The following is a 9985-nucleotide window of genomic DNA, read 5'->3' as shown; positions in this document are numbered from 1 at the left end:
AAGCGTAATTCTCATGAACATTCCTTGTGCTTTCCCCCATCATTCTACATCTCTGCAACAATATCCGCTTTCTCTCTGCATTACAGTGGTGATAAGAGTTGGGAAATGGGAATTATCAGAGGGTTGTAGAAATTTGGTGAAATTCCCGCTGTCGGGATGAGGACGGTCCATCTCAATCAATTGAGATTTGTGTTTTATTTCTTTCAGGGGGAAGCTGGTCGCAAGCGAAGGTAGGACATTGTCTTGATGGAAACATTGTAAGTTTTTGAGGAACAACTCAAAACATTTCTAATGCTCAGTTTATAAACAGCTGTTAAATATTTGCAGGGTTCGTGATGAAGCCAAACCACTGTCGGTGGTAGATGAAGCCTTACCGATTGAAAAGTTTCATTGCCCTGCTTCGTTCAACACGGCATTCAAAGAAACATCTGATGACATCAAGTCATACCCTGCACTACAGTTTGGTGAAGTGAAAGTGCGTAGTCACAAAATGGTTGGTGACATTTCAGAAATAAATGCTGCATTTACCAGTAATTCGGAACTGAGTAAATGTTCCCTCTGTTCCAGCTGTTGTTGTTCAGAAACTAATTGGCCTCCCGCTGAATCTATGGGATCTCAGGACTGTCTGGCCGGAATGCAGAGAGGTGTTTGTATTCTGTGGAGTTTAGAACAATGACAGGTGATCCTATATCTGATCCCAAGGACCACGAATGGACAGAGGGCAGTGAATATCTGGGAGTCTCCAGCCAAGACACTCTGAGAGATTTTACATGTTGGACACATTTTAAACCAGAGGAGAATACATTAAAAACAATCGGGGAATTGTAATCGATGGGAATGGGGCAAAGAGGAGGAGTTCAGTCCTGGGCTAGATCAGCCATGCCCACATTGTGTGGATTAACATTGAAATCTAGAACGTGGCGCACACATCAGATTGATCATCTATATCCGGTTCCCATCAGCAGTGGGTGGTCACCTTGGGGGAATTTGCTCTGTTAGTTTTGTTCACCTTGTTTCACCATAGAATGACATCATAGACAGGCCATTTGGCCCATCTTATCCAGTCAAGATTTCTGCTCCACTCATCATCCCTCCCATCTACTCTCCACACCCGGTAACAATACCCCAAATTCCAGGAGCCCTAATGTGTTTATCCCACTTGCATTTAAATGTATCTCTGCTGTTGGCTTCAGTCCCTCCAGTGCAAGTGAGGTCCATGTTCTCATGACTGCATCCCTTTCGGTAATAATTGAAGACCAGTTACATTTCAGCTTTGATTATTGGTCTCCTTTTCGATTTGAGATATTATTTCATCCCCACCTATTTAAATCCACCAATAATATTAAATTCCCTCTCATCATTCCTGACATCTTCTCCAGATGAAATCCCACGACCTGCCCAGTCTTTTCATTGTTCCATTCCCTCAGTTATGACGTCATTCTCATGAACGTTCCTTGTGTTTCCCCCATCGTTCTACATCTCTGCGACAATATCCGCTTTCTCTCTGCATGTCAGTGGTGATAAGAGTTGGGAAATAGGAATTATCAGAGGGTTGTAGAAATTTGGTGAAATTCCCGCTGTCGGGATGAGGACGGTCCATCTCAATCAATTGAGATTTGTGTTTTATTTCTTTCAGGAGAAAGCTGGTCGCAAGCTAAGGTAGGACATTGTCTTGATGGAAACATTGTAAGTGTTTTGTGGAACAACAAAACATTTCAACTGCTTAGTTTGTAACCAGCTGTTCAATATTTTTAGTGTTCGTGATGAAGCCAAACCACTGTCAGTGGTGGATAAAGTCTTACCGATTGAAAAGTTTCATTGCCCTGTTTCGTTCAACACGACACTCAAAGAAATACCTGATGACTTCAAGCGAGGTACCTTTTCCATTATTCTTGTTTCTGGCATCTAAGCCGTACACCTGACACCTTATCATTCCCCAGCCCCACACAGTTTTACCTTCTCCCCAAAATCCATAAGCACAACTGCCCTGGCAGACCCATTGTTTCTGCCTCCTCCTGTCCCACTGAAATGATTTCCACGTACCTCGACTCCATCCTATTCCCCCCGGTCCAATCTGTACCGAGCTATGTACAAGATACATCCCATGCCATTCGTCACTTTAATGACTTCCACATTCAGAGCCCCCACCCCATCATCTTTACAATGGTCGTTCAGTCACTCTACACCTCCATCTCCCACCATGGAGGACTTAAAGCCCTCTCCGTTTCTTCCTCGACCGCAGAACCATCCAATTTCCTTCTACTAACGCTACTCCGCCCAGCGGAGCTGGTTCTCACTCTTAATAACTTCTCCTTCGAATCCTCCAAGGCCCTATCCCCGAACTCTATCTCTATTACACTGATGACTACATCGGTGCTACCTCCTGTACCCATGCAGAACTCATGGACTTCATCAACTTCACCACCAATTTCCCTCCTGCAATCAAATTTACTTGGACCATCACCGACAGCTCCCTCCCCTTTCTTGACCTCACAGTCTCCAACACAGGAAATAGACTATCGATAGACGTCTATTACAAATGGGGGTTCTCCTCTCCCATCATAGACGAGGCCCACACTCTTGTCTCCTCGGTACCCTGCAGCTCTGCCCTTGCTCCCCCTCCCCCTAGTCACAACATAGACAGAGTCCCCCTTGTCCTTACCTTTCACCCGATCAGCCGCTGCATAGAACACATATTCATCCAAAATTTCCACCACCTCCAATGGGATCCCACCACTAGCCACATCTTCCCATCGCCATCTCTTTCTACCTTCCACAGAGACCGTTCCCTCCACAACTCCTTGGTTAACTCATCCCTTCCCACCTAAACCACCCTCTCCCCAGGTACATTCCAATGCAACCGCAGAAGATGCAACACCGGTCCCTATAACTCCTCCCTTGACTGTCCAGGAACCCCAACAGTCCTTTCAGGTTAGGCAGAGGTTCACTTGTACCTCCTCCAACCTCATCTTCTGTATCCATTATTCAAGATGTGCACTCTTATACATCGATGAAACCAAACGCAGACTGGCCGATCGTTTCGCTGAACACCTTTGCTCAGTCTGCCTGAACCTACCTGATCTCTTGGTTGCTGAACACTTTAATTCTCCTTCCCATTCCCACACAGACCTTTCTGTTCTAGCTCTCCTCCATTGTCAGAGTGAGGTTAAACGCAAATTGGAGGAACAGCATCTCATATTTGGCTTGGGCAGCTTACAGCCCAGTGGTATGAAATGTTGATTTCTCTAACTTCAGGTAGCCCGGGCATTCCCTCCCTCTCTCTATCCCTCCCCCACCCAAGTCGCACTAGTTTCTAATTTTCACCTAACAAACAACTAACAATGGCCTGTCTCCTATATCATCGTTATTTTTTACATATCTTCCATTCATTGTTCTTTATCTCTTTACATCATCGCCTATATCTCTTGTTTCCCTTATCCATAACCAGTCTGAAGAAGGGTCTCGAATCGAATCGAATCGTTACCAATTCCTTCTCTCCAGAGATGCTGCCTGTCCCGTTGAGTTCCTCCAGATCTTTGAGTCTATCTTGATTTTAAACCAGCATCTGCAGTTCATTCCTATACATCTTTAAACAATACATATATGCAAAGATTAATTCTATTGTGGACTGAAGGGAAATTGGAGATTTGATCTACCACTAAACTCATCAGCTGGGAAGCATCATAAAGTCAGAGGTTTAGACTCTCCTGCCTTGGATAAAATACTGCTCCTATTCACCTGATTTGTGCACATTATATACATCTTATAAACATTTTTAAAAGCATTCTGATGGGCTCCAAAGAAAAATGACCCTGCCTGTCCAACGTCTCCTTCTAACCCAGCCCTTCAGATCTGATGAAATTATTGTAAATCCTTTTGCACCCTCTCTAATTTGCTAACAACCTTATTGTGTCAAATGCTGTATTTAATATCCTGACCTATGAAAGCATGAGTGACAAACACATTCTTCACCACCCTGCCTGTCACTGTTGCATCTTCCATGGCACTGTGTACCTGCAGCCCGAGATCTCTCAGTTCTATAAAGTTCCCCGTTTACTGTGTATGTCCTGCCCTGGTTTACCTCAGCAAAGTGCATCACCTCACCTTCACATGAATAAATCCCACCTGCCGTTCCTGAGCCCATTGGCCCAGTTCACAGGGATCACATTTACTCTCAGATAACTTTCTTCACTCCCCATAATGTCACCAATTTAAGTTCCATCTGCAAACTGACTAACCGTGCAACCTACATACACACCCAATCATGTATATAGATAAGGAACAACAGTGGACTCTGTCTCCAGTCTGAAAAACGACCCTCTACCATCATCCTCAGTCTGTGACCTTCAGGTAAATGTTGTATTCCATCGGCTAATTCACCCCGGATTCCATGAAATCCAACCTTCCAGAGCGGCCTCTCATGTGATGTGTAGAAGTTGTATCTCTCAGAGGGCAGTGAATATCTGGCATGTTGTGCCCAAGGTGGTGGTGAAAAGCTGAGTTATTGGATATGTGCAACTTGGCTACAAATAAATATTTGATAGATCCAATATTTAAGATGATGGGGATCTCACACAGAAGAGGAATTGGTGCCAGCTTAGATCAGCCATGACCACATTGAATGGAGGGGCAAGCCTGCGGAGCGGATTCTAATCCTGCTCCTGTTTTCTTGTGTTCCTATGCTCCTGTGTACCGATAAATTGACAGACTTGACACAGAGGAATTGAAGCAAAGAATAACAATACTTGTTCCTGGGACAATGAGTTTGTTGTGCGGGGTGAGATTGAGTAGACTAGGCCTGTGTACTCCAGAGTTTGGGTGTATAGGAGGAGATCTCAGTGAAACACAAAGTTCTTACAGGGCTCAGTGGGTTGGATGCAGGGAGGATGTTTCCCCTGTCTGTGGGGTCTGGAGAACGGGCACCCTCTCAGAATGTGGGCTGCAACATGTAGGGCAGAGATAAGGAGACATTACTGCACGCAGAGACTGGGGAACCTTTGGAATTCCCTGCACAGGTGGCTGTGGTGATTCAGTCATTCAGTGCTCTTGGAGCTGAGAGCCATGGTTGTACATTACAGCGTCGGGCCGTTTGGCCCATCATGTCCATGTCCACCTATTTCCCAGCTTTACTAATCGATTTGCCCAGATTACATTGGTATTCTTCTCACCTCACCTAGATAAGTGCCTCAAATATAATGATTAGATCTCACCACCGCCTCCTCTGTAGCATGTTGCAGATATCACCCACTTTCAGTGTAAAGAAAACTTACAACTCAGAACCACTTTAAAATTCCTTGCTCTCAAGATAAACCTGTACCCTTGATCTGATATCCCTGCTGCAGCACCGATCTCTGCTGCACTCCACCAGTCACAGACCTCCAAGCAGAAAAATCATCCTTCTACCGCAACCTTCTACCTCCAACCACCAAGCCAATTGTGGGTCCATTTCACCAGCTCGCCTTGGATCCCATCTGCCTTCACTTTCTGGACCAGCCTTACATGCGCAACATTGTCAAGTCCCTCAGTGAAGTTCATATATTGGTTCACAATGAGATCAGTGTGTTCTTGGTTGTACACACCCATCAAATCCACCCGTGAATCCCCTCTCTTTCAGCGACCCTACATCCACAAGTCTCCACCCATTCTGTCCAACACCCGATCATTCAACCTCTGCTTCCTCCCATGGTCCAAGCCACCCCTCCCTCTCTCTCACCCTCCACTCAAAGAAACAGGGGCAGGTCCTCTGGCCCCTCATGTCTCCCCCTCCCATTCACTATGGTCATGGCGACTCCACCCCACACCTCTACCTCCTCTTTAACAACCTCAAACTACCACTCACCTCAATATCCTCTTGCTCCGATCTGCCTCCATTTCTGAATAGCCCGCCTCAGTTCTCCATCCCCACCGCAATCTCGCAATCCTCCTCACTCTCCGCACTCGTCCTCCCAGTCCACCCTCCCCCACCTCACGATATTCCCCTCTCCTTGCCTGGATAAGAACTCTGGGAAAGATGTCTGTTGTCCACCGGATGTGGTTGGGGTGAAACCCCGGGCAAGGTTCCAGTTGTCCGCCCGCCTGTGCCTGAGGCCGAGCGGCTTCTCCCCCGGTCCCGGGGCCGCGCTGCCCGAGTCTCCCCCCGACCCCCGGGGACTCTCTGATTCTCTGCTTCTCCCCCCAGTCTCCGTCACCCTGGATGTGGAAACAGCGCATCCGCAGCTCGAGGTGTCTGAGGATCGGAAGAGGGTGAGACTGACCGGGACCGGGAGGAAACTCCCTGACACCGGGAAGAGGTTTACAGACTGGGAGTGTGTGTTGGGATCGGAGGGATTCACATCGGGGAGATATTACTGGGAGGTGGAGGTGGCGGGGAGTCGGTACTGGAGGCTGGGAGTCGCCGCAGAGTCTGTGGAGAGGAAGAGACGGGTCGACCAGAGCCCGGAGACTGGAGTCTGGAGCATCGGGCGGGTGGGTGACAGGTTTGATGCATTCACCTCCCCTCCATCCCCTCTCCCCGCCCGTCCCATCCCCGGGAGGGTGGGAGTTTATCTCAGTTACGAGTCAGGGACAGTTTCATTTCACGACGCGGACACCAAGTCCCATCTCCACACCTTCACTGGGAATAAATTCACGGAGAAACTTTATCCTCTCATCAGGATTCTGGGTGGATACAACTGGCTGAGAATCTGCTCCGGTTCCGCTCCGGGTGTGTAAAAAAAATGTAAATGTGGGAAGAGTGAAATAAACAGCAACTGAAATCAGAGCTGTCTGTCTGTCTGTCGATCCGTTCATTTTAACGCGTTAACCGCATCCGGCAACGGAATAGAAATTGTGAAAATATAAAGATTGAAACAATCTCCCTTCCCGCGGGTTCAGCAGCTGCCGCGGGCGGCGGGTCCTGAGCTCCGGGCTCCCTTGGATCCTAAACTCCCCCAGAGTCACAACGCGACACAAGCGGTGTTGGTGCGGAATTCAACAGCGGCGTAAAGGCGAGTTTGGGGGTAGGTGGAGATAGAAGGGCGGAACAACATCGGAAGTGGTCAAGATCTTACTTTTGATATAGATTTAAACTAAAATGTATTTACAAATAAGATCCGACATAATATTTATAGCGGATAGATGGATAGAGGTGTTTTAGAAATTGGTATATGTGAGGGAGGTTGAATTGAGTTACGCGAGGTGCGTGTAGGATGATGTTAGTGTGCGGAGATTGTTGGTCGGCGTAGACTTGGTGGACCGAGGGGCTGGTTTCCGCTCTGTGTCGTCAAATTTCGCAAAGTGCACAGTGAGTAACTCAGCTGGTTTCCCCCAAGAATGATACCCAAAGCGTTGAGTTACTCCAGCACTTTGTATCCACAAGTACATCCACTTCCTCCCGAATGAGGAAGTTCGAACAGGCTGCCACCTGGCGTCACCTCGTCCGTTACTCAATTCTCCAACACATTGCACAACACCGGATCATGCAAACTATTCCGAGAATCATAATTTTCCGAGAATCACCCCATAATTTTGCTGGAGCTACTATAGAAAACATAGAAAAATAGGTGCTGGAGTAGGCCATTCGGCCCTTCAAGCCTGCACCGCCATTCAATATGATCATGGCTGATCATCCAACTCAGTATCCCATCCCTGTCTTCTCTCCATACCCCCTGATCCCTTTAGCCACAAGGGCCACATCTAACTCCCTCTTAAATATAGCCAATGAACTGTCCTCTACTACCTTCTGTAGCAGAGAAATCCACAGATTCACCACTCTCTGTGTAAAAAATGATTTTCTCATCTCGGTCCTAAAAGACTTCCCTCTTATCCTTAAACTGTGACCCCTAGTTCTGGACTTCCCCAACATCGGGAATAATCTTCCTGCATCTAGCCAGTCCAACCGCTTAAGAATTTTGTAAGTTTCTATCACATCCCCCCTCAATCTTCTAAATTTCTGCGTGTACAAGCCGAGTCTATCCAGTCTTTCTTCATATGAAAGTCCTGCCATCCCAGGAATCAGTCTGGTGAACCTTCTCTGTACTCCCTCTATGGCAATAATGTCTTTCCTCAGAATAGGAGACCAAAACTGTACGCACTCATTTGTTTTTTGTATAAAAATCCAAAAATTATGGACTGAAATTTTTGAAATCTTCACAAAATTAGTTAAAATAAAATTGATACCAAAAGCAGAATGGATTATTTTTGGAACAATGGAGGACAGCCCTGAACTAACTGTGTTTCAAAATAATCTATTTAATTACGGGTTAATAACGGGGAAAAAACTTATACTTAAATTATGGAAAAACGCCCCTATACCAACAATAAATATGTGGATTTCAAATATGTTCGAAACATTACACCTGGAAGATATGAGACTCCTTCTTGCAGGCAAATCAGACCACTTCCAAAAGACGTGGTCTGCATTTATCGACTTACTACAAGTATAAGGTGCAACAGTACTCTGAAAAGAAATGGTTTCAGGATCTGGTAAGGGGGTATGAAAAATACGATTTTGGTATATTCCTTTCTGCTCTGTCTTCTTAATAGAGCTTTTGTTTCATTTTCTCTTTTGTCTTTTCTACGGCCTATTTCTTAACTTTTTTCTCGAACTCTTCGCGTAATGGGTCTTTTTTCTTGATCACTTTTTCACACAATCACGACTCTTTCTCACTTTCTTTACTTTTTTCTCTTTTGAAATCTTAAAAAATGAAGTAGTACAAGAAATGTAAGAAGTTATATTTGGCTTGTATTAATGTAATGTACTTTACTTATAAAATAAAATTAAAATAAAATAAAATTAAAATAATAATAATAATTTAACTGGAGCAAAAATAAAATATCTTTATAAAGCATCTTTAGGGTGGCATTGGGGCATAGTGCGAAAAGAGTGAACACGTACACCACCAGATTCAGGGACAGTTTCTTCCCAGCTGTTATCAGGCAACTGAATCATCCTACCACAACCAGAGAGCAGTCCTGAACTACTATCTACCTCTTTGATGACCCTTGATCGAACTTTGCTGGCTATACCTTGCACTAAACGTTATTCCCTTATCATGTATCTGTACACTGTAAATGGATCAATTGTAATCATGTGTTGTCTTTCTGCTGACTGGTTAGCAAGCAACAAATGATTTTCACTGTACCTCGGTACACGTGACAATAAACTAAACTGGCGTTAGATCTACTGCCTTTCGGCGCCAGAGACCCAGGTTCAATCCTGACTACGGGTGCTTGTCTGTGCGAGGTTTGTACATTCCTACATGGGTTTCCTCCGACATCTTCGGTTTCCTCCAACACTCCAGAGATGTACAGTTCTGTGGGTTAATTGGCTTGGTATAAATGTAAATTGTCCATAGTGTGTGTAGGATAGTGTTGATGTGCGGGGAACGCTGGTCGGTACGGGCTCAGTTGGCCGAATGGCCTGTATCCGTGCTGTATCTCTAAACCAAATGAAACAAATTACAAAACCAGGGCCAGACATGGCACAACAAATGTGAATAAAAGCATTACACCAAAATTAATTAAATATGCTACACATTTTTTACACAATTATGAAATTTCAAATATAGTACCAGGAATTTTCATTATCAATCCCTTACAACAATGTCAAATGAATACACTAGATGGCAGTAAAATGCAAACCATTTTTTAAATTACAGTAAAAAATCCAGTTTACAACCCAGAGATATGAATATTGATTCCCCTAGCACCGTAACCCCTGCATCCCCTCTCTCTCTGTCCCTTCCCCACACAAGTACTTCTACCAGCTTCAAAGCCGTCTTGTTGAGTCTCATTGTCTGTAACTCATTCGCATCCAGCCCGCAGCTAACATGGAAATTTCTTCCCAATAACCCTTTCTGGCTTAAGCCCTCCCTTCACCACCTCCAGTTTAAATTCCATTTGGAATATTTTGGAGGACCAAGAAACCAAGAAACCAGAACATAGAAAATAGGTGCAGGAGTAGGCGATTCGGCCCTTCGAACCAGCACCGCCATTCAATATGATC

General features: G+C 45.3%; 1 long non-coding RNA gene across 3 annotated transcripts; it reads left to right on the top strand.

Moving 5' to 3' along the window:
* Window positions 1–207: 207 nt before the first annotated feature.
* LOC116969481 lies at window positions 208–6231 on the top strand. 3 transcript variants are annotated; one of them, XR_004410777.1, is made up of 3 exons: window positions 208–230; window positions 1756–1874; window positions 6179–6231. It is a non-coding gene; the product is annotated as an uncharacterized LOC116969481 (long non-coding RNA). The 3 variants fall into 3 exon arrangements; XR_004410779.1 differs by lacking the exon at window positions 208–230 and adding an exon at window positions 443–493; XR_004410776.1 differs by lacking the exon at window positions 208–230 and adding an exon at window positions 1635–1659.
* Window positions 6232–9985: the final 3754 nt, after the last annotated feature.

This window comes from Amblyraja radiata, unplaced genomic scaffold, assembly GCF_010909765.2.
Source record: "Amblyraja radiata isolate CabotCenter1 unplaced genomic scaffold, sAmbRad1.1.pri S62, whole genome shotgun sequence".
NCBI lineage: Eukaryota > Metazoa > Chordata > Chondrichthyes > Rajiformes > Rajidae > Amblyraja > Amblyraja radiata.
Note: the sequence above shows the minus strand (reverse complement) of the source record. Positions and strands in the feature narration are given on the sequence as shown.